This window comes from Rhopalosiphum maidis, chromosome 1 (assembly GCF_003676215.2).
Source record: "Rhopalosiphum maidis isolate BTI-1 chromosome 1, ASM367621v3, whole genome shotgun sequence".
Taxonomy (NCBI): Eukaryota; Metazoa; Arthropoda; class Insecta; order Hemiptera; family Aphididae; genus Rhopalosiphum; species Rhopalosiphum maidis.
In genome coordinates, this window is record NC_040877.1 from 13,368,887 (window position 1) to 13,396,535 (window position 27,649).

Below are 27,649 nucleotides of genomic sequence, written 5' to 3' on the forward strand. Positions count from 1 at the left end.
CTAAAAAATTTAAATTTCTAAGGATATTTATATTTATTAATATTATAATATTACATTTACGTCGTTATTAGTAATATTACTAATATCGTTTTTCTATTAAAAATATGGTAGAGATATAGAAAGAAATCGAATTTTGTAATATTATCATTAAAATATTATATTGAATACCATTATACCTAATATGTTATTACCTTATAAGTTGATATAAACGTAAAATAGACCGGTATGAATAGGCTAATGGTATAAATTGCTTATAATTAATCTAAATATTTTAAATTTGTAATTATGTAAATGATATTACGCATAGTAGAAAAAAATGTCAAGTTCTTACGAATAATATTTTTGAAATAAAAAAATAATATATCATTCAAATTTGAACTTGAAAAGCATTTGTATTTTTGAGATTTTAAGGTTTCTGAAAATTAAAATATCATACAAATCAAAGAGTTTGCACATTATAATGATTTTGAAGAATTTCGTCAAATTGTAAACATAACATTTATTACACAATCTTGTTCTTCTATAATGTTAAAATTTTTAAATTTCTATAAGATAACAGCTTTTTTGAGTTCTTGTATTAAGCTTTAAGATTTTTTTAATCAAGGCTAAAAATATTTATCAAAACTTTTTAAAAATAAATAATAACTAAATAAATTGATAAATTTTAAAGCCTTTATGTATAGGTTAACATCAATCAAAATAATTTCATAAATTGAATAGTGTATATAAAATAATTATATGAGTTATAAGTGTTATAACGGAATATTGTAAGCTTCTACAATTAATATTTTATTAATAATAACAAAATAACGAAAATCATTCAAGGATAAATCATTAGGTTAGGTTTATTATATGCATTTGAATATTGTAATATTATAATACAATGTCGTTACAATTTAATCTCAAAATTTCAATTCCGCATACAATATTCATGTTTTCTACTTTTTTTAGTTTGCATCAAATAAAAATATTATGAGAAATTGTCCATTTTATTTTCAACTATCAGTAAGTAATTAATCAAATAAAAAAATAAACGACAAGATAGTTTTAAAATGTTTGCTATTTTGATAAATTTTTAATAGTATTTACTAAAAAATGTTATAAAAAAAAACCTCTATGTATCTATTTTTAATTTAAGTATGAAACTTAGAGTAAGCACATTAATATATAACATATTCAAGTTTTTTTTTTCATTATAAACTAAATTTGAACATTAATTTATTTAAATATCTATAAAAAAAATATATGATAAGAAAATAAAAAATATTTTGATAATGTATCGTATCTAAAAAATGTTTATATGGGTATTTACTAAAAATTTAGGTATTGTTTTCCCGGTTACAACAAAAATATATTTTTTTCAGAAAAATAGGGTTTGTATATGCAAGATCTATAATTTTGTTTTTCTGTATTAATTAGAAAATTATTTCAAATTTTTGTATTTTTAATTTCTTAAAATACCGGCTAAATCCATTTATTACCAATAATTGTCACCAATGTGAAGATCTCGTATATTTACTGATTATAAGAGTTGCATACGACATAAAAATAGAAAAAAATAACAAATACACATCATTGTAAAACGAAATGTATTATGTAAAATATTAAAATTTAAAATTATTTAAATGTAAGTACGCTCGGTAAATGATCAAGTATAATAAATTTATGATACTCATCGTTTTAATTCAAATATATCATTTGTATACGAATTAGGTTATTACAAACTTTAATTATAATATAGTTATGTTTTATCAGTGATCCGACTCCATATAAGTCATATGTAATTCTAATATCAAAGCGTCAATTATTTTATTAATTTATTTTGTCCAATTGATTGTTAGTTGGTATACACCTTATTTCTGATGAAAAGATGCACGACTACTCATATTAACTTGTCCAGAATAATTTTGATTTTAATGAAACAAAACCGCAATACTGTTTTATGTGTGGTCTTTCATTTCAATAGGTTTTTGAAATATTTTTATGTTATATTTACTGTAAAATAATAAAGAGATTTTTTCATTGATATACATACTACAACATTTACATGAGAAAACAGTGAACTAAAAAAAATTTTAATACTTTCGTAATTTCGATAATGTAATGTATTCAAGCTATACAGGGAATTGTTTATTTTTTTAAGTGAACCAAGGTATCCATCGAGATTTGTTAATAATTTATGCTTTGTAGTTTTGTTGTTGTTGTTTTTTTAAAAACTTTTGTCAAAATTCTTCATAGTAAAATTATCATAAATTTAATATATTTTCTCCTTTTCTAATTCCTTAAAAGTGAAAAAATATTGTTTTTCAATAAAAAGAATTTACCAAAAATAATATTATTTTCAAAATGTTGCTGTACACTATGTACCTGATTAATCTAAAATCATCACGAGTATTATATTATGTCTCAGTATACTTAATATAATTTTAATTTTATAATTAGCTTACGATAGATTTTTCTAATTAATAATCAGTTTTCCTTATATAAAATAGATGTGAATAAATATAAATATTTTTATCATAAAAAATATCTCTTTAAAAAATAAGTTAAAATTTTAAGGAATTAAAAAATCAAATTATAATACGGTCCTAATAAAAAATATAAGTAGTTAAAATATCATAAATTCAATTTAACAACAATTTTATAACAATAATTATAATTTAAACATAATGCAATTATAAAGTCTTATGTATACATCTATCTAAAATAAAATAATTTACTTTCAACTTCATAATACATTACCTTTTTCTATGTGACCCAAATTGTATTTTTATGATTAATAAAAATAAAAATAAATCAAGTTTAATATTTAATATTCTGTACTGATATATCTAATTCCAAAATTGTTTTAACCCCTGGATTTTAAATTAAATATATATATATATATCACAACCATATAAAAAAAAAAAATTAAAAATTCAATATTATTTTTTACGGAATTAAATTTAGATGGGTATTTTTTTTTTAATTGAAAGAACAGCTGCATTTCATGTGCCAATTAATATAGATAAACAATACGATAATTAAATTACATCAACGCCGCGCTGTAGGTAGTTCGTCAAAATCAACTGGATTTAAAAAAAAAAGTAGTGACGACCAAAGTATAAAGTAAGAGCACAAAACGTAAAATAATATTAAATATAATATTTAATCACTGACGTTACTATGTGAGTGTATGTACACAATTTCGATTTAACGTTAATTTTATATTATATAATACATTAAACACTACATAATAATTTATAAGCGCGTATAATTAATTTATATTTGCCATTAAGTATTAACTGTTACTCCTTCGTGAAATCGTGGAGATTTAATCAAATAGTTGGGGAAATTGTACCGATGTTCATGAATTGCAAACGAGACGCTGCAGTTGTAAAAAAAAAAAAAATATTGAAAAATATTGAATTTAATAACGCACCAAGTTTGTAATTACAAACTTACGGTAATGTGTTTTCCGCCGCAGCATACAACTCAATTTCATTAGTTGGATTGTCGGATTGATATTATGTAACGTAAGTGAAAATAATTAACGTTTTAACATTATTGAATTTTGTAGAAATAATGTATGTGGCTTAATAATTTGTAAAGGATTCCGGATCACTGAAACGTATTCTAATTTATATTAAACTTGCAATAAGCTATAACATGCTTTCAAAATTAAATTGATTCGAAATCGCATAATATGCATATTTTGTAATAATACGTGAACACACTACGACTGTTGTAGGATGAGAATAAAATTGAAGTTAGGCAATGTTTACTGGCTGCAACTCTAAAACCACGTCGCTAAGACAAGCGACGAAACCTAAGTTTATTACTTTATTAGTTATTAGATTATACATAGGTACTCCTTAATGATTCGATTTTTATATTCCTAACCAAAACGTCTGTTGATATACATATTTTTTTCAAACTAAACGCGATAGACAAGAATTCTGAGATCACGCGAATGTAATAACCTAAATGGTGCCCGAACATTGATACTATCGAGACAAAATGGTAACAGCTATAATTTTGATTAACTGTACAGAGTTCTACAACAGAGCCATATCAAATGATTCGTATTTACGGGTGATGAACTCTATCCGACATTTATCTTATAAATACAAACAAATAACATTATATCTACAAAATATAAACATATAATACAGACCCCACTCATGGAAATATTGGTTCCGGCTACTGTCTAGTACCTATAACAACAATAATATGATTGTGTAAACCGGGAATTTCCCAAATGAAATGATTACGAATTTTTTTTATTTTCATTTAAACAATAACTTGTATAATATATAATAAGTATATTATTATATAATTTTCATTTATACTAATTACTTATTTACATTTTTAATAAACACTGATGTATATTCAATTTTGTCACTTCGTTTATATTATATCAATACATTGCAGACTTTTATTTTTCGATCAAACAGTGGTTATTTAATTATAACACGGTACCTGGTAAATACCGCGTGAAACTATAAATAGATACGTCAGCACAGTCTACGTCATTTCTTCCGGTCAAAATGTTATACTATTGTACACGGTTAAATAATTATACGGCAAACGTTCAATTAACGTACTACAAAAAAAAAAAATAAATAAATAAATAAACATTTTCAGTTTTCAAAATTAAATTTAAAAAATGTAAATCGACATTTTAAACACATTTTACAGTGCATAAAAAAAAAGACGAGTACAGGCATAAATGCATTTTTCCATAATGCATAATAAAATACAATTTTGTTGGGTAATAAAAAATGGCTTAAGTAAAATAAAATAAATGTATTAGTGAGCTATAAGTTATAAGTACATAAATACATAAGATTATAATTTATAAAACTTCGTCTTGGTTAGACATAATCGTACGCAGATTTTTATAAAATAAGTGAAAAATTATTATTTTAAATTCAATAAATAACGTTAAAACTATGATAAATGTAAACAAAATAAACTAATCATATCGTTGAGGTACAACCGAATATTATTACTGAATTCAATTTATATGTATTTTTAATTGTATTGACAAAAAGAAAAATCTATTCACTTTTATATGATTTGCTGATATCTATTTATTGTTTGAAATATTAAAACATTTTTCGATAACAATTACTCCTTTTAAGTTTTACGCTAAATTAAAAAGTCCTATTTTCCTGCGTAACGTTCGACAGAAGAAAACAAACAATTCTCTTCGATTTTAGCACTCAAAGAGGTACCAGGTTTGGAAATAAAACGAACAAAGTCAACTTCTTCCAAACACAAAATACTCTTATAGCAACTGAGATAAATTGAACAAAATTTAAAAGGACGCGTTAATGCATATTGACATTTGCCGAATAAGAGCATAATAGTAACATCTATAAGATCAGGTGGAAGTATGTATTTTTTTTGTAAGAGATGAAAACATTTACAATGCTAAAATAGAAATTGAAAAACCATTTATTTAATTTGATGAAGACTTGAGAAAGATAGAATAATTGAAAACTTTGTTCGAAAATGTTTATTATAAATATTAGCAATATGTATCAAAATAATTAATGTTGCTAGATGTACTGTACATATACTTCAAAGTAGAAATCGATTTTTATGTGTAATATATACATTTTTAAATGGAAAAATGTAAGCAGTTTACAATTTATATCATATCATATAAAAGTGAATTCAAAATTATATGTTTTATTATATAATATATCTATTAGAATAAATACATTTTGTAGTACCATTTCATTTGGATAATTGATCAAAAGAAGCAACACTTTAAAATTAAACACTAGATACGTATTAAATAAATTTGCTTTAATTACAATAACATTGAATTAAAAAATTAAATTTCTTATTTATTTCTTTATCATAAGATGTTAAAAATTGATTTTTCAATAATTTCGTACTGATTTGACCAGATTTTAAATTGATTTAAACAGTTATTCTGTGCACCGTGTTATACATCCTATTCGACCATCGGGACTCGGCTGTAAAACAAAAGTCATGGATTACAGTTTTCCAAGAGAAGCTAATATTTGTTGCTTCTTTCATCTCTCCATCGCTGATCCCTTCTCTTTTGTACTCTTCGCTCAGTTCCCTCTGCCCATGGCTCTTTTACTAATTCTTACTCTCTATCTATAACTGTTTATCTCTGGCGTTAATATCACGTATAAAAAAATAGTTGCGATGTTTTAATTCAAACATATTAGTGATTTTCTTTTATAAAACCTTATAATATATTATTATTATTTAATTATTATTGACCAATCAGTGGTATTTAGAGATACAATTCTACTCAAATTATCAATGGAAAAAATTATTTTTACTTCTACGCACTTAGTTTCATACGCGATATTCATATTAATTTTTCACGCACGATCCAGTTAAAAAGTTTTGATTTTTACCTACGATATTATATCGAAGAAATACAATATATATTTTAGCAACAGCTTTATAATTTTGGGAATTAAAAACGAACGATAGGTGAAAAATAGCTTTAGATTTAAAATCCGTGACAATTATTATTTTTATTATAAATTGGACAGCTTTTAAATATTATGAACATTAATTATTATTATTATTATATATAGATATATTATCCAACGTTAATTTCTAACCATTTCGAAATTGACAAAAATTGCTATATGTTTACAATTAAACAAGTACACGATTTTTACACACACTGCGCAAATCATCTTCATATTGTCTTAATTGATTTTTTTTTAAATGGAAGATTTTCAACTCATTTGAACTTGTACGTATTAACCATTGAAATGTTTTATTTGAACAAATATCTCGACGTATCTCATCAGAACCAATTGATTTCCCGTCAATATAGTATATCAAAATCATGAAATATAATATTAATATTTGATCACGGTATCTCAATAACAAACTATAAATACGTGAATATTATATGACTGTCTTATTGCGTACTAAATCCAGCCCAACTTCTAAATATAAAATCAATAAAAAAAAAGAATATATTATTAAATAACATGATATTCACATGCATTTTTAAGACATATCCCGAAATGTGCACGACACCACAAATTGCATGTTTTCTTTTACAGAATTAACATTGGATTAAAAAAAGTACTTTATGTTATGATATCACGAGGATGAGATTGTTGTAGAAACGTTATAAAATTGTTTTGACTCAGAGTGTCTACTGATACCTCACTTAATCCATAGTCATTTATAACCCATATTGCAGTAAGGCCAATCAGAGGGGTTTATTTTCGATATTGTTAAAAGTGAAAATCGTTGACCTTTTCAAAAAAAAAAAAAATATATACACCTATCTATGTATATATAATATACATAATATATGATATAAAATAATATAGTCTATTCCGCCATATGTATATTATTACATTATAACCTTTCATCCACTCGTAAGTGCCCCGCACGAAGCACACAACGGCGTTTTAGTTTATATTATTATTATTTTTTATATTCACTATAAACGAATATGGGTAGTTATATCCTATCCGTGCTGACCCAGGACGCCACTCGATTTCGCTACTTATTTACGATCGGTAGTTGTGTAAACTAGCTTTTACACGTAAGTTATCTCCGCGCATCTCCGCCCGCTCGTTCAATAAGGGGTGCACTCCAGGAAGAGTGTGTTTCGAAAGTGGGCAACAGGACCAAAACTTTACATTATCGCGTAGCTTAAAAGTTTTTCCGGGCGTCCGGTGTCCGATTGAGTTGTGTGCAAAATCCGAAGGAAACTGCAAGAATATAGAGCACGTGCACTTGAACGCCCCACCGCCGGCGGTCAGACGTTTCAGCGTTCGGGGAAAAGAGTTAATTCTGGTAGACATTTCGCAGTATTTCGAACGCGGACAAAGACGAACGTAGTACGTAATATCGTGTCATACAACAGTCGTCCGCAGAACAGAGGTGGCGATTGGTGACTGCATCGAAATATGACGTACACCTTTGCGACCGTTTGTTAACCGTTTGACTAAAAAGTTTCTCTTTGTTCGATATTGCTCGACAAACGTCCATCGTGTGACTGTAGATTGGAATGCACGGCATGTGACAGAATGGCACGCTTCAATTAAAACCGCCACAGCATTACCCGCGATTGTCAAAAGCCATGTAATGTCACCACCGTTGTCATTATGACTATCGATTCGTCAAAAATGCATTTTACGCAGTTGAATTATTAATTATCTTTGTGTCCGAAAATGGTCGGTGACAATATTATTTCTATATTTTCTACTTCGATATTTACGCGATATTTTCTTGAAAATATTACAATAATTAAATTAACGATTTAGTATCAAAACGTGTAATATCTGCTCTGTACGTTGTGCGGTATAATTTTATAAATTATATGGTATTTGAATTTAACGCATTTTACCAATATACATATGGCTGTACTATTGATGTATACTTACATATTATGTTTTGAAGCGTACTTATTAGATTATTGTTGTAGTATAATGGATATAGTCTTATATTATGTAGTATTACATAAGTACATTTTAAAATCCTTCTTATTTTCTACTTGGGTTTATTATTGAACAACTAATTTAATCTAAAAATGGAAATACGATTAAAATATATACTGATTATTTTATTTGAGTATTTGATTTAGGACTGAATTTCTTTTCTACCATTAATAATAATTCTGTTGAATTTTTAACTTGATCTTTTGAGTCTAGAGATGTAAACATGAATACGCACGGTTAAATATACGAGTATATAACCCAAATGAAATAGTTTGAACCTAAAATATAGAATAGGTATATGAGGTATATACTATAATATATTATAGTCCTTAACTTATATTCACAAATGTACAAATATGCAATTAGGGTATATTAGACAGATTAATAAAAAATAAATAAAATATTAATAATATTATTAATTAATATGTATTACAATAATTTTAAAATATAATATTTTTTTTTTTACAGTTCCATGGAATTACTTTAAGTTATTTTAAAAATAATAACTTGAACACAGATTGAATTTTATAAACGTTAATTTTTTTTTTTTGTTTTTTAATAATTTAAAAGTAAGAAAGAATAGTAAGTAAAATAAATGTCGAAGAAATGCAAGTGAGTATTCATGTTCATATTAAAAGGTTGACGATTTTCGTACAAAATCTCCTTAGTACCACACCACTTTTCATACTTACTTATTATTTTTTGAACCATAGCCAGGGTAAAATTATATTTTTGAATTTTCAAGCGTAAAATATATTCTAAATGCAATAAAAACGAAAATTGTGTTAATTTTGTTTTTATTTGTATTGATACATTTTTTTTTAGATTGCATTTTAAATAAATGTTCAGATAAAAATATTTTATTTTTTTGTTTATAAATAATTCAAAATAACTGAAAGGAAGAAAGCAAATAATCACGCTAATGAAAAATATTTCAGAAACATTTTATCTTTCATAAATACTCCACATAAAATAAACATAATTATGCAAATCATAATACTATGACACTGTATTTAAGTGGAATACCCGGTGTTCGTCTTTGAATTTTTGAGCATTGAAAATTCATCGCGTAGGATATATGATTCTAACCAGATAACTAATAACCCAAAATAGGTTAACATTTTATGAAGAAATGAGTTTTCTTTTAATGAACTTCTTCACAAAACTATGTGTATTTCTACGACTTTTAAAAAAAATACATTTAAAAAACGATCAGTCCCAATTCTTTTATATCTGTTAAATGTTCCACTTATAAAATATCTACTAAGAACTTGATGAATAAATTATACGCTGTTGAGATGTATTTAAAATTTAATCCGATAAATTCATCACGTAGATTCAACGCAGAAATTGTAAATGTCGTTAACAAACAAACTCATTATAATATAATATAATTGCTTTTATTATAATGTATGAATAACCCAGTATAATTTGCATATCGGAACTTTGTTATTATACATATAATTAAAATATTTAAATACGTAATATTGTGTATACTATCAATTTTTGTATGAATTTTTTGGATTAAGGAGATTCCACACCGATAATACCAATATCTACCTCTCGCACAAACGACGATGGTGTGGCAAAATCCTGTTCAATGAAGCGAATATAATGAGCTATACAATTATAACTATCCTTTCAAATAATCGAATTTCGAATTTTGATGTACATAATACCAATTGTATTTCAACTGATACACTACTTGAACATGAATAAACATTTAACATATAATAGCAAGAATCCTGAATAATATCATTAAATACAAATTCTTTTCAAATAAATTATATTTCATTGACTCTAGTTATACATCATTACACTACCAATAAAGAACAAAAAAATCGTCATTTATCAATTTTTAATAGTAAATCAGCTTAAAATTTATCATCTAGCACCAGCATTATTAATACTAATAACTGTGGTTTAAAATGAATTGTAAAACATCCAATCAGTGCTTAATAATGTCTACAAACACTCGTGATCAAATGTAATCATTACATTTTTGTATTTAGCAAACATTGACCATTAAAAAATTAAAAATCAAATATTAAAACCTTTATAGTTAAAATCGAAAAACTATACATAACTAAAATTAATCAATTTAAAAATGTGTACAGGTTTAGTTTTTAATAAATATTACATTTTTCTAACTTACTCATTATGATAACCTAATATTTTTAATTGATAATTTATCAATAAATTAGTCTTAATAATAATATTAAGTTATTATATAAAAACAATTATAATTGTAAATTGTATATTTATTTAATAATTATTGTTGTGTAATACGTATTATTTATGATTTTTAAAAATATAAAAACCATAAAAATAATTGATATGGGTTTGAAAATATTTTATATATATATTATATTCCCGAGTGTTGATCGTCAAAGTAGTGAAGTAAAACTATAAGATTAAATATCTTATACATAACAAAAAAAAAAAAAACTACGTACTTAGGCGGTTACTTATTTAAAACCAAAACATTCTTGCTTCAATGTTACTGCACGCTACTTAATTATTAATATTATAATAAACCTCATGTTAACAAAGATTCAAAAACTAAGCATACACAATTCATGAACGAGAGAGAGATTCACAAACGTAAAATCCAGATTAACGTGGTTAAGCGTTTTTATTATTTATATATATAAAAAAAAATACAGTTTCAAAATTCGTTCGTGCACTATGTATAGGTGCACTTATATTAAAAAATATGTATTTCGAATTATACATTATATTTTATATTGGTATATCGTCACGTGTAAACAAGTATGCGTGCATAATATTATACATGACGCGCGCGTGTAACTATATGTACATTCTCATCTTTGCGGTTGAGGTGTTTTCGTCTCGGTTTGTTTGCTTGCGCAACCGTTGTCTGCAGACTGGACCCAAACTTCGTTTATACTACGAACTTTTAGCAGAAAGTTTTGTTTCGGTCAGGTGGTATTAGCAACTCAGGGCCCCTACAGGGTGGTGTAGCACAAATGACCTGAGCAAACTCTTCAAGCATAGCGGCGTTAATTACATTTACAAACTTTCACCTGCGTGTTTTATGCAAATCGGCAACGTCCAGGACTTTTGAGAACAGTCCAAAATCCAACGACAGTGAAAAGTTTCCATTTAAAATATTATACCATTTCTGTGATACGGTGTACATTGATATAATATTATGCAAAACTCAAATAAATAAGAAACGTATAGCGATGACGGATCGATCAGACGTAGCGGTTAGAAAGAACTATTAAATATTATAACTTAAATCTACTGGAAATCGCTATTACGTGGCTCGTTTAAAAATGATTTTGTACAGGCCGATTCTAGTTCAACAATTTGTGCAGTTTGCACGTGTATAAAGTATGTAAGACGCCATTTATCGGAATTTCGGTTATTTTTTTTTTTTTTTGTAGGAAACTTGTTTTGGCCGTTGGTCGGTATGGACATCAAAGTCTCCACTTGATTGACCTTACCTAATGTAACATTCCACATTCCTTTATATTTCCAACTCTACCCTTTCTCGCATAATGAAATTCGACAATGAAGAGGAACCGTCTTCTTTGATATTATGTTTGATATCTAGAGAATAGACTTAATAATAATAGTAATACGTTAAGTGTTTCGTATTGTACTGAAATATATTTTTAAATTGGACTATAGTTCGTTTATTGCGTATAATTAAATACAATAAAGTAATTTAACGATTTCTAATTTGAATACACGAAAACCAGAAACGTAAAAAGTTGGTCAACGCTGTTTATCTATTTGTAATAATTTTTGTATGATTCTTATAATGTTAATTAAATACAAACTACGAGATTATTATTGATATAAATTAAGTAATATAACACATTATATGGAACGAGTGCTGCAGGTAAATGCATAAAAGTTGATGAATATGAATTTAGTAAATCGCTTACGGAACGACGTGTCGACGATGATTTTAAAAAATAACACGTCGATTCGGTTAGTTAAAATAGTGTTATTTAAAATTTAAAACTTCAAAAATGGTTAAAATTTACTATATGAAAATTAAATAGACGGAAAATCTAAAGTAATTTTGTATGCTAATTTATAAGATAAATAGGTTTCGTTTTCTTAAAAAGGCTTAAAAATATCAAGTCGTGGTGCAAAACGCAGTGAAAAAATAAATAAACGAATGTGAATTTTAACACACTGCGCAACGTTGGTAATTAAACTTCGAAAACCACTATACTACGAAGTTGCATCAACAATATAATAATATATTATAAAATAAAATATATAATAAGAACTGTACTAACATAATAATGTGTTCAACTACCTTGGGAAATGAACGGTTTGACGAGACTTTGTTGTTTGGCGGTTTAATACTACAAGAGTAGATCTTATTCCAAGAATTCAAGTTATTTGGGTGAGGTTAGACAGTACATAGCTACTTCTAATAATAATAATAATAATAATATATACCTGATATTTGCTGAAAAAGACAAATAAGTGTTAGCATGCATCTGGTATTTAATGTATACTTATGTACACAATATTAACATCCGAAAAAAATATTGTTTGTTGTTTTATTCTTCGTACACCATATTAGTATAAATCATATATATGTACATAATTTTCATTTTTCATTAGTTGTATAGTTTATACTCAGAAGTTTTGTATTAACATGTTTAATGAAAATATGTAACGTCACACGTTGGATTCGCACTTTAATAATATGTTTTGTATTCGTTTACGTTGTATGCTCTAACAAAAAAACTACGTTTAAACAATTATTGTTCATAATTTGTTTTGAATAATACGAAATGAACATTACATAACTCGACGTATATTATTGTTTAGGACGCACCGTTTAATTATAAATCAATATCGTCTTCTAGATGATGTTATTGTTTTAAAAGCTTCGTTGAAAGATATTATCGTTACTAAAATCTAGCTAATATCAATCTATCAAATAAACATCATTAATCTTTTTTCTTTTTTAATATTAAATTCCTGCACGAATCGATAATCGTTTTATTAAAAGTAAAAGCTCAACAATAGCAGAGTTGCGAAAGTGTTATTAAACGCATTAAAGCAAAATGTATAATACAAAACACTTACAGCAACTGATTAAAAACATTTTAATAGGTTAACTTTAACAATGAATACAAAATATTATAATCTATGTAGACTTTCAGGAAAAAAAAAATACCTCATTATAAAATATAATGTATAGGTAATGTATTCATCGTTTGCTTTTAAGATAACCGTTACAATTACACATCACTTAAAGTAAATGCAGCAAATAAGCTTGATGGAAAATAAACATTATCAAAAAACTTTATAAAACAAAAATTATTATCGTATAGGTTATAGTTAATCACTCAGGCTGTAACACATAATTCATAAAAATTTAAATAAATCTAGTGAGTGTTTTAAACATTACCTATTTCAGATGTTTATCAAACACATTATTAACTGAATTTCTTCTAATTTATATAAATAGTTATTGAATAAAATTGTACCCGAAAAATTAAATAAGAAACACGATCACAATAACTTATAGGTCCATCCACATAAATTATAGTGTGAAATGTTTACACGTCGATGGCTGTTGGAAAAACAATTAAGGCCGAAATATATAATTATGTTTTTTCGCGATGGCAGTATGATATATTATGTTTAACACTATATTGATGGACTGTAAATACATTTATGACAAACGTATACTATTTTCTTCATTTAGTTCACGATATCATTACGTACTTACTTACATTAATTGATAGTGTACCGTGATTTTCTTCTTAACAAACGGTTTTGGGTATTAGCGTCTTGTAGAAGTTTTCAACTGTGGTTTATAATCAAACTAATATTGATCTAAGTTATTTGAACATTAGACATTCGATGATTACCCTGACGTTGTCATCCATCGCAGCGTTATTCGTAATTAATTTATATTGAACTATTTGAATAATATTTAAGTGATTTAAATTTATACGACTCGGGTAAATGCCACGATAAAATAGTCGATAGTCATCGCAAAGAAATAATATTGTAAGAACTCTAAAAAATGATTGTATTTAAAATGATAACATATCCATTATTTTTTTATGCATATTGCATATTCATAGTTTTTTTTTTTTTTTTTAGCAGAAGGCCTGCTGCCTGCAGTTTGCATTCAATAAACTCTATAACGCATAACAATTTTAATGTCGGAGGTTATATGCAAAATACATCAGACCTGTACAGCACGAGATAAATAATTCAATTATAATAATATATTGGCGCAATGCGATAAAAATAGTACACTAACGTTAGGTTAGGTTAGGTTTATGGTTATGGTTTGTGACTACGCAATCAACCGTTATAATATTATTGTTTGTAATCAAATCTGCTTATACAAGTGACTCCTAGCATAATTATTATATATAGCAATGTATTTTAATAATGTTATAGAATATTGTAATGAATAGTTCACTATTTTTCCCAACGACCGTTTTGCATAAATTCATATGGAATATATTAATAATATTGATATATTAAATTAATAACGTAATGACTAAAATACATTTTTATATTACATTTTCCCGCTTTGATTTTTAAAGATTGGACTGCTTGTAAAAACCAAACGTCCATTAATCATCGTGTACATGTTTGTATTTTAAAACGATTATATATCAAATTATGTAATTTCACAAACCATAACTCATCAGAAGTTTTCGTTTCCTTTTTTTTTTTTTTTGTACTGTTAATTACTCACTGAAATATAATATGATTCAATATTTATTTACTTTTATGAATATTAAAAAATACGAATCGAGTTAGGTAATATAATTTAATTTGCATAAATATACCACATATGTCTTCGCGGAATCGAATACGGGGAAATTACTTTTTGTTGTTTAAATGTAATAGTTTCTATATTTTATTATACACACAATATACCGAAATGTACTGTGGTCATTTTGTTTCCTTTTGACAAGTATTTGTGGTTTTTAAAACTTTTGCACTTCGAAAAGAAAATAAACGACCCGCACATGACACGTTGATTGATGATCAACCGAAAACGTGGACAAAGTTCTAAATGTACAACAATCGAAATTTCAGATTCAGAAAATTGCATACGAGACTTATGTAAACGAATAGAGATGAGTAACTAGTCCATTTGAACGAACAAAAAAAAAAAAAAAAAATCAAGATATAATTTGTATTTTTTATTTGTAACTGTGATCAGACACTTTTCATATTGAAATAAACGTTTCAATTGTGTTGTTTATTTTTTATTATTATTATTATTATTATTTCAGTGTTGACGTGTTAATAATAAATGATACCGGTTCGGACTGTAATAAGACTGCCATCATTTATATGACTGCCCGAATCTTAAATGTATGTGGCATGAGGTCGAAATTCATTCGTATTTCTATCAACGGGCAGCAAAAAAGCAAGATAAACAGAAAATCAAACATAAAAAAAAACAAAAATATAGTGTATTTTGGTCAGTATAATACGCGTGCTGCCAGCCATAATTTAATTTACGTATACCATAGGGCATAGACGGTCACAAATATAGATTCCTAGAGGTATTAATAAATCAAATGTGCATTCGACGATTGACGGTCATGTTAAAACATCAGGAATAATATTTTCATGGAGAGATTCTTAACAGTTTTTCTGTGCTAGTAAATCTATTAAAAATCTCCAATTTTCTCAGCTTATTTTCTAGCGTATTATTATTACTTTTGTATTCAGATCTGAATAAAAAATTTATTAGATTTGTCAATGACGAGTTATATTTTTCCCCTAATACCTTTTTTAGGATGAACAATGTAAGTACTGAAAATGTTCAAGTGACATACCGTTCGATTTGACATCGACCGTATATAGTGCGTATTTTATTTAACATTTTGAAGTTTTATTTATTTTCTAAAAAATCATACAAACAAATCAACATTGTGAATCATGCAGTTTTTAGAATAACTATCTGTTCTGTCAATTTTCGTGTTCCTATTCAATTATGTCACAGTTATAATATTATATAACATAGGCACTTGAAATTTTGACTAAATAAACCGTTTAAAATTCTATAAGTTCGCTGATAAAAATTGTTTTGTTAATTTATTGAAGTGTAATAATTTTTTTGAAATAATTTTTGGAATTCCATAATAGTCGTTTTCACTATTTTTTTTTTTTTATATGCGTCTTATAAATAATTTAACTAAAAGTTATTAACAGAAATCTATTTCTGCGACCTATCTTAGTGTATTATAAATCTCGTTATTTGTTTTATTTTATTTTACCAAAATTACTTGTAAATAATACATAACAATAATAATCGAACACTATATATAAACGAATTTAAACCAAATAAAACAACCCCCCAGTGGGATATTGATCATTGAATCGATTAAAATATAATTTGAAAATATCAAGTGCACGTTTTCCCTCGAGTGCCAATTCCGTATAGTCCCTTGAACTCGGCCACTAGTGGTTCGATTATTATCCGTAACAGCTCCAATTGAGTACTAGAGGAAAAAATAAAAAATAAATGACATGACACTCTCGAGAGATAGTTCCATACACCAGAAGGGTTTATTTTTTATATAATTTGTTATTTTTTTTTTCAAATTGCCTCTAGAGATCTGAAATGTGAGTAAATGAAAAAAAATTCTATCGATGATTTTATACGACTCAAGTGTGGAACAAATGAAAAAATAACGTAAATCACAGTAGTAAAAAAGTATTTAATATTATTATTACAAGACGATCCCGTACAGGGAAAAACGGAAAAAAATAATACGACCTAATACTGCATTTACGAGCTTTGTATTATTTTAATTGCTACACGACACCATTCTTCAGATGTAAAGGACGAATAATTACGAGGGGATAATTGTAGGATATATATATATATATATATATATATTTATGTGTGTATGTATATAGAGGTGGAGGGTAACGTCACGCTGAACTAATTAATATCTTTGTCATTTCGGCGTTCAACCGCAGTTTTAAGGTCTCCGGGTTTTTCATTACGGGCACCGCTAATTCCACGGGCATTCATCCAATGCAATCAGACGATTTAAAATTTAGTCACGACGATTTGCTTCTAAACCATTATATTATAATATGTAGTACGAGTGTATGACGTGATGATGTGCTGCATTTGTCCAGGCAACGCTGCCACGACCGGTTACGTATAGGCGGTATCGTTACGATAATTTTGAGTCAAACTTGAATGAGAGCGATTGTACAATCGTATTAAATTACAAATGTAAAAATTGCTATATACGAAACAATATGATGTGGTTACTCGAATTGTAGCGGGACGACCAGAAAAAAAGTTTATCGAGTCCGCGGTACGGTTAAGAGAAGGAGGGAGGGAGAGCAAGCGAGAAAAAATTTATATATGCAATAGCGAATATTTTAAATGTGAAACTAATACTACTTGAAAATCCATAAAAACTTCAATGTCGCCTTTAGCGGTAACGTTGTTCTTTTGAAAATGTTTAAAAAAAAAAATTAAAATAAAAACAAAACGCAGAAAAAGTAAGTTTTTTCAGCTCATAAATAGTTTTCTTATTTGCTCTGAACACTATCCAAAAATTAACTTTTTATGTTTTATATTTATCCCAAAAATGTAGGGTATTCCGTTCAAAACTTTCGTGAATTATGACCAACCTATGTTTGCATACTTATTAAAACCCACGTATTATCGTTTTAGTGGAGGTTCGCAATTAGTAGAAATTACGAAGGCGGTAACACCAAAACAAATATCTTAATTTTAGGACATTTTAGAAATTCGATTCGCCGTGACGCGTTTGTTTACTATATCGAATGCATAAATGGATGTTTTTTTAATGCGTATCAAAAACTACTCTGTTTGTGTAACAATATAAAAAAAAAAAAAAAAATTATATAAATGAAAAAAAAATCACAAAAAAATAATAATAAAATATAATTGAAAAAAATAAATACCAAACAAACGAACTTTGATTGAAAAAGAATTCGAACCATCAATTTTTAATTGAACGAAAATCTATTTCGACTTTTCCGTTCGACACTATATTTATTAATGCATCGGGTAATTAAAAGTTTATTTCGTGTTTATCTATACGTCGACTATACAGATTAATAGTTTATGAACGCGCGTCTTCGTGAATTTCCGGCATTTCAGAAATCGGTAGAGTACTAATAATTCATTGTTGTATCGTCGGAGAACTCGTTTTAAAATTGCAATGTGTCGCGCACGAGACGAGATCGCATCTTAATCTCGTTCCGGACGAGTACCGATATAATGACGCAATAAATCAAATCGATGGCGCAGAAAAACCTATTTCAGAGTAGGTGCTTTTTTTTTTTTTTATTTGTACGTATTTTTTTTTTTTTCGACACGCGCGCGTGTTTCCGCGCGGTCGTATGTGTGTGTGTGCGCGCTCGCGCGCGCGTGTGTGTGATGGCACTCACCACGATGTTTATACGGTGTACTCGGGAGACTGACGACGACGACGACGTCGTTAAACATTCGCACACCACATTGGAACGGACACCCGAAACACGAACAATTACATACAATAACAGTATTGATAATCTATAGACGAGACACAATCGGATTAAAAAAAAATTGAATACTTTCAAATTTCGATGAAAGAGAAAATAAAATCAACTATGAACAACGTGGAAAAATAAATATTAATAAAAAAAATAGCGATCGCACTGTCCGCGGCGGAACACTGTAATTTTTGATATTTCCACGACGTGTATTACGACCTTCTATTACGGCTTTCGCGTGTGTGTATTTTTGTATACGTGTGTGCGTGTGTGTGTGTGTGTGTGCAATAGGACGTGAGTGTGTATTCGAGTGCATATGTTTATGTCTATTCGTGTAGAACGTGTGTGCGTGTGTGTGTGTGTGATGTGTACGTGTGTACGAGTGTGCGTGTGCGGTGGTGTGATTTTACGTGTATTTGGGTGTGTACGCGAAAAACAGAAAGCGAACGATCGCGACGGCGACGACGACGACGACGACGACGACGACGACGAACACCGCACCGGCCGGTCGAAGGGTTGCTCGGAAACTGGCGGGAGCGTCGGCGGCGGTGGCCGAAACGGAATAACGGGACGCCGGCGTATATACGGTGCGGGCGAGTGAGGGCGGTTTGTATAGATTGCGGTGGCGGTGCGTGGTCGGAGCGAATGTCGCGGGGGTGGAGGAATGAGATTCCTCTACATTCGCGTGTGTACGCATGAACCACCCCACACGCGTCGCGTCGCCGTGTCGTGTCCACCCGCTGCTACCAGTAGTTCTTCGGGGCGGCGGCGGCGTTCGCCTTGAGAGATACGGTCGGTCGGTCGGTCGGTCGGTCGAATGGTATACTCTCTCCCTCTCGCGCGCCGTGTCGGTTTCTCTCTTTTTTTCCTCTTTTCCTCCTTTTTTTTTTTTTTTTTTTTTTTTAATCGACAGATCCGTTATCTCGTCAACACATGTGGGACGCGGTCGTGTCCGCGTGTCGTCAGTGCCGCGGGGTATGGCGGTGGCGGACGTCCCCCGTGTGCGGAGACGGCGGCGGCAGTGGAAGTAGTCGCGGTAGCGGTGGCGAAGGTAGCTGGTAGCTGCTGTAGTGTGTCGGTGTGACGGTGGATGGAAATAAAAAAAAAAACGCGGTCCGCCCCGATTCGATCAATCCGTCGCCAGGTTAGGTCGGGTGTATATTATATACGATTCCGCATGTCAAACATTACATTATACTCGCGAGAGTATAATATTATATACGGTTTCCGCACGCACCCCACGTGAGCCGGTAGGTCCTATTATATAATATATACTCCGTATAATTATATATAAATATATATTCGCCGAGCGTGCTTACCCTCAATTATCCTTAAATAATACGTTAATTATTCAAACTCCGATTTTCGGGGATTTTTCACTGCATTTCGCTGTGTCATCAGACCATCGCCTAGGAGACTTTAAAATCACCAAACACCGGAGTATTTGAAAATATACTCAATTATTCCAAAAATTAGAATTTAAATAAATGCATTACCAATTAAAGCCAACCGTGGGGAGGGGGTGAGCGTTATCGTTGAACGCCGTGAGTAATATCGCACTCTGAGTATAAGTAGGCTTTTCCCGACATTGTCGTAGTTCGACCGCAACTATAGCATTTCGATCGCAACGCGGGTGTCGAATCGGCGTTGTTTATAATGTGTACCATATTTCATATCATAATAAGTCTAAAATATATTATCAGGTAACTTTCGAGGCTATCTCATGCACGAAAATATTATTATACTTAACTATAAATGTATAAAAAGATGTATTTTATAATTAATAAGATTAATATACTTAATATGAATGTATAATATTATGATTTATAACTTACATCTAAATTTTTGAAAAATTCTTGGTTTAGCTAATTTTAGTATTTTTGGTCTTAGGCACTCAATGATTTCTCAAATTTCCTCTACTCCTCTATGGTAGTATCGTAAGTGTATAAATATGACTTCGGAGTGTCTTACTGGGATCAAAGTTCCAATCATAAGGTCATTTATGTTGAAATATTATTATTATTGTTGTTGTTGTTTTTGTCATCGTATACCTGCGAGTTTGATGGCGATATTATAATGCCCAGAGGTGATTAATATTACCCACGGATGAGTTATAAATAATATTTGCGGTCGTCAATCGCTGCTGGATGACATCATTAAAATCGATTTTGACCGGAAATAATATCAAAGGATTCGTGCATCAAGGCGTTTGGTTAAAAGCCGACCATTTCCTTGACAGCAAATCCCCGTTAAATGTTTACGATTTGCACACAAACTCAATTGTTGTTTGTTACAGTAAAAATTTATAAAGCAACATGGCGATCGAGTTAAACGCAATAAAAGTGGCGTGATACGTATGTCGTCGACTCGGAGCTGTGCTAAGCCATATTGAGCGCAAAAGCGAAAATTTCCTATCGTCTCTCATTCGCTCTATATAGACGGGATGATGGGATAACTCTCCGAACCAGAAAAGGTAGCTTTTTAATATTACAGTATATACCAAAAAAAAAAAAATAATTTAAATAATTATTCTCTCTATTTTTTTTCCAAACTACGTCAAAATTTCATAATATATCTCTAATCATAAAATAATAGATACAAATATTTTAACAACATATTCTTTTTCATAAATGTTATTATTAAAAAGCATAAATTGAAAAGGTACTGATTTTAGTGCGGTATATCAAGTAACCGCTTAGTTAGTATATTTAGAACCAACCACAGAGTTGTGATGGGTGCAGACTATTTGGTAATAATGTCAAATAGCATCATATATATATTTTTTTTTATCTACTATATTATATATACACACAATTTATTAATATAATATGAGTGCACTATAATTTTACCAAACTTAGGTTCTCTAAGTTTCTCAGTACTCTTTGTCCCCTCTCGATAACACAACACTAGGAGCCGTGTTTGGAAATTGCTATGAACGTTCAACGGTCGTGCGTTATAATACACGGAATCCGACAAATTCCGACCGTGCAGCTACCGTCGGTTCAGTTTGAAACAGCCGCCCAGTTAATCTGTAATGATTATGCGAGTGCAGCCATTTCACTATAACTAATACCTGAGGCGATACAAAAAAAAAAAAAAAAAACAATGTTTTCAGCTAAATCCAATACGCTCACCTACATATCCATATATTGTACCACGTCCTCTGCAAGCGGTAATTTGTCATCGTTTCGAGATTGACAATTATTATATTATTTCTACGTAGTATTATACCCCTCGAAAAATGTACATTAAATTGAATTTCTCCGGGATTAATTCTATTATTAATCCCAGCTCGTCGATGTAGCTAGCTGTTTTTTGGTACATCAAAGACGTTGCGCCCACTCAAAGTATTCGGATGAAAATGTGTATTTCACGAGTGTCCCGGTTTTCAAACAAAAAACAAAAACGCTCAAGCATATGCATCGTTCCTTTGTCGTCAAAAACAAATTCAAAATAACCAATACAAATCGAACACATTTATGTGCCACGCAGACATTAATTATTATTATGAATTCGTTTTTTTTTTTTTTTGTTTTTTGTCAATCATCCATTATGATCAACGAACTGACTTTAGCTCAAAATAATAATGGTTGCCAATATTTATGACAAGCTTCCTTCTAAAAGGATGTTAAAATATTTTTTTTGTGTATTAAAAAACAAGATAAAACACTTTTAAAAGTGCCAAAAATATAACCAAAGTTAAGTGTAAATCTTTCCATCTCCCCTAGAAATATTTTCCGAGTTTAATCTACTTATTATGTCATCTAGATTATAATATTTTGTTTTATTTTCTCGAAAAAAAACTTAATACAAATTTGTTGAAGTGAATATTTTTGCCCGATTACTATATATTCTGTAATAGTTTTCCTAATCCAATTCATTTACTACTGGAACTTAAAATATTGTTTCTATAGCTTCGGAATAATAAGTGATACCGAAATACCGAATAATAGTTTGTGATTGTAGACTGTACTCCGAAATTGTTTCCTTTTGTTCGTTACTAAAACGATACGTAATAAAAAGACGGAAATAAGAGGTCCGTAATAACAATAATTTCAGTGCGAGTTTGATAATAAGACCAAAATCCTTTCACATAACATAAAACGTAACGACCATATTATTATTAAGTCACACTTATATTTATTTTCTGTTACAATGATGAATACTGATCTCATATTTCATAACTAATATAATTAATATCCGTTTAATTAATTATAAATGTATTTATTTGTTTTACCCTTGGCCGCGGTGGTCATTGTTATAGATTAACATAGTATAGTTAATTATATAAGTAATAAATATCTATTACATAATTGTATATTAAAAAACTATATTATTAAGAAAGCTGTTTACAATAATGTAAGTGTAATACAATAATATTATTGTTATTGTTTTACGAAAACACTATAAACAATAAATTGCATGTATTCAAACTGCATGTACTTACATTTATCACCATGGGTTAATCGTATTAATAGGTTTTAAGATAAATACTGAATTTGCTTTTACATGTTTATGTTAATTTATCGCGCTATGTGAAATAATCTACAAAATTCAGTAAGACAACTTTTGAAATCCTCTGTTCATCTACTATGCATGGTATCACTTATTTATTTGAAATATTAACATAAAAATTGGAAACGTTTGTAAATGTTAATATTAAAGATGTTAATAATATTGTGTTTACTCATACAAACTATTACTTACATAATATATCATACAACTTAATATGAAATTTCTTATCAACGTACTAATGGTAGTAAGTGATAAAGCGTAGTATGAATTACGTCGATACTCATATCATATATTTTTAACATTGATTAATCTAATTTTTAACTTTACTTTAAAATAAAATAAATAATTATTTTTAAAATCTAAAAATCAAAGAATAATAATTCTTAAGTAGTAATAATATTCTATACTGAACTTTAGCGTGAGAAAAACAAGGTATAAAATTTTAAATTTTATAAACGCTTCGGTTGTTTTTTTTTAGTTGCACACATTCCTCAAATAATATTTTTTTACACGTTTTGAGTTACTTTAAAATATTTCCTTAAGGAAAAAAAGAGACAATTTTAATTTAAACATTTTAGTATTTAAAATGTCCAGTTCTACTATAAAAATAATCGTGTTTGTTTAAAATAAGCTAAATATCTCTAGTGACATACCGAATTTATAAAAAGATAATTATTTCGTATTGACGAATGGTTTTACTATGCGGGAATAAATAGATAAAGTTCTCGAATATTCATTGTTTGAAATTCATGAAAACAAACGAGGTACAAATATGTTTAATCAAATTCACACTCTGAATTTAAATAGAGCGCTGTACTTTTTCCTCTATATTTAACTTTATCCTTATTATTTATGCGTGCATTTGTCAAATGTTGTAAATTAATTAACGCTCCGTCATTTCGTGTTTGAATAAAAACTACACATTATATAGATTTCACGAGTATAATACTTGAAAATGATTCCGGCAATGGAGAAAAAAAAATATCGGTAATAAATTTAATGTGAACAAATGAACATTTGTGCATAATATATAAATATTATACACTGACGTTCCCAGTCTACCGCTTGAATTGTATTCTACAACTTGTCAACAAGCATCGCATTGATAGTTTTACATAAATAACTATTATAATATGACCAAACAACCCTTTTATTTTGCCGTACTCGTCACAACGTCTCGCAACGTTCAATTATTTAATTAGGTACCTTTTCGAGTTTTAACTCCGCTAAACATTAATTCATCAAATTCCAAAGGCAAAGTAGTATATTTTGTGTATGCCATTACGCGTAGTGCCAAAAAGGTATTGTCGTGCGCTCGGGTGACGTGAAAACAAAACGTTGATATTTTTCGACGATAAGACAATGTATAGAACACGGTGACTATACATTTCGAATTTCGTTGAATAGATACAAGAAATGTTGCCGTCCAAGCGAATGTACCAAAGAAACTCTCTTTTATGCCGATATTTTTTCATTAACTTTGGTTATATTCTTGTCAATACAGCTTTACTTAACAATCAACGAGAAAAGCTCTTTAAATCGTCGTACCACGACGTAAGCTTTTTCCAACATAGTTTAATAGCTTACATAATATATTATAAAATGGACGTCGCACCGACGTTTAAGTTATTTATTATTGTTATATTTTTTTTTTTTTTTTTTTTAATTGGTGGCAGTGCATAACAATAAATGTATGTGATACTTATAAAATCGTTATTTTTCGAGCCGTTTTATATTTAATTTCTTAAAATAATTTGTAACGCTCTATTTTTTGTATGTCACAGAAAATAAAAATGTTTGTAACTTAAGTCATCGGAATAGAGTGTTTTAGGCAGTGTTTATTCAATGAAAAATTCGATGGTCGGATTATGGGTTTCACTCCATTATACATTACAGACCATGAACCATCAAAGTTTACCGAATTAATTAGTAATTTAAATTTGAATAATTGGTCCGAATCAAATATTTACCTGTGGTCAATTGCTTTACTCAGCGATCATATCACTGTATATAAATGGTTGACTAATATCGACTAAAGTGACATTTTAGTGACATAACTGTCGAATATCACTACTTGGCGTATAATAATATATTACACAAAAATGTACGCACAATATTTTAAGCGACACATATTAATTAATGTACTATTAATAAAATAATAAGCCAAACATATTGCTCTTATTATTTCCCTCGTGATATTTACTTTTCAATCTATTCTGGTTCGTGAGACTTCGTGTAACTGTATTATTATTTACTATAACGTATGACACGCATAACAAAATGTATACGAGTGATACACAAATAATGTCAAAACGTAGTGATGTAGCTATTTTGCATATACATCACGCCGCGTTACAAAAAAATAAAAATCCCGACTAGATGATATTATTATTATCACTATTATTTTAGTAGACGGTGTTTGATCATGCGGAACAATCCTCAATTGGTATATATAACAATAATACGGTGTTAATATTATGTTATTGTTTATTATTATTGAAGGTTTGTCGGCAACGATGTATCATCGAGATCGAAAACCATTCAATGTTGAGCTCGATTTGATACTACATTTCGTTTATGGATTTACGTTTTTGACATTTGATGATGTACATAGTTACACATATAAGTTAAACCTATTCTTGAAAATTCGTTCACGTTTACGACTCTCCGGTAACATACAATACTTTAGTCATAATTTTAAGACTCTTCTGTAGTACGTGTAAATGTGTAATATGAACGTTCATTTTTAGTTTGAAGCAAATTAACTAACATTTATCGACATTTATTTTTAGTCAAAATGGATGTGTGGTGTTCAATACTTGTGTGAACAATCCGTGGAAGTACCTTTAATTGCAACTTTTGGAAACAACTGAGAAATCAAAGAATTGGCTCAATGAAGTGTATCTCTAGTCAAAGGCATATTCCGTAAAAAACAGAGCTACAAGTCCGCATCATAAATTAAATTTTGTTTACCATTCATTATTCTCATCTTTTATATTTTAAGCACAAATAAATATAGTTACATTATTGTAGACACAAGAAAAATGAATTATTTTTTTATCGTGTTTTTTATTTTAATAATTCTAATAATCGAACATTATTAAAAATTATTTTCTTAATTTGATTATAAGTATAAAATGATCTTGGACGTATATTAATTAAAATATGTTTCATATTTCTCCCAAAAAGTTGTTAAACATTTTACGATAATAGGTCTCTTTTACAAATACCCATGACACATCTAGTTACATATCACAACGACGATATGAAATGTGTGTAAACGATTAGAACATATTACATATCACAATAAAACCGTTGAGTGTATTATCCGCATTAATATAACCACATACATATTTTGGATTGATGTCGGTTATTATTTGACCAAAAGTTTTGTCGTCCCGGATGACGAGAATAGCAATGACGATGACGGTCAGCCAATAACCACGTTAGGCATATAATAAAATAATAATATAATAGTGTGTTCGAATAAATATTAACGGGCGCGCGTTAGTCGATAGCCGGTCGTTTGTTGTGTGTGATCGGAACAAATGCATTTTTCATTCGGCGGTCATTATTTAAAATAATTGCGGGCCGTTCGCATAAAAGGTAACAATCGTTATTTTTGATATTATCCCTATCGCCTACCCCCCTCCACCGCCCTCGTCGTCGCACTCTCTCACTCTCTCCTCCCGAATTCCCACCCCTCATACACTCTCTCTCTCTCTCTCTCTCTCTCTCTCTCTCTCTCTCACTCACGCTCACTCACTCACTCACTCTCGGACAGCGTACATGAACCGACAAAATCTCATCGCCGTACGCCGCGGCGATACTAATGATGATAATAATAATAATAATAATAATAGCATGTAGTGGTGGCGGTACTAGTCATACAGGTGAGTAGTATTGGGAAATTCGTAGTTGTATTCATACGCGCGCACGTATTTATAGCAACCCATTAATTCTCTCATCAGTCACTCTCGACCTGACAACTCGCACCGACGCCGCGCCCACGCAACATGCTACAACAACTGCTATTACCCTATACACGCGGATCCGCCGCTGGTCGGGACGCGAGTCGCCGTGTCTACGCGGCATAGGCAGTGCCTATAGTACGGATAGATAATATCAACTATTATTGTTGAACTGTACACGTTACACCGCGAAAG

At 29.2% G+C, this 27,649-nt stretch overlaps 1 protein-coding gene across 1 annotated transcript in view; it reads right to left on the reverse strand.

The window, feature by feature from the left end:
* Window positions 1-19,476, reverse strand: part of LOC113560870 (neuroligin-4, X-linked-like) — a 295,089-nt gene extending 275,613 nt beyond the window's left edge. The window contains exon 1 of the mRNA XM_026966983.1: window positions 18,885-19,476. The gene's annotated coding sequence lies outside the window, so the exon portion shown is untranslated. The remainder of the gene's footprint in view (window positions 1-18,884) is intronic.
* Between the last annotated feature and the right edge of the window lie 8,173 nt (window positions 19,477-27,649).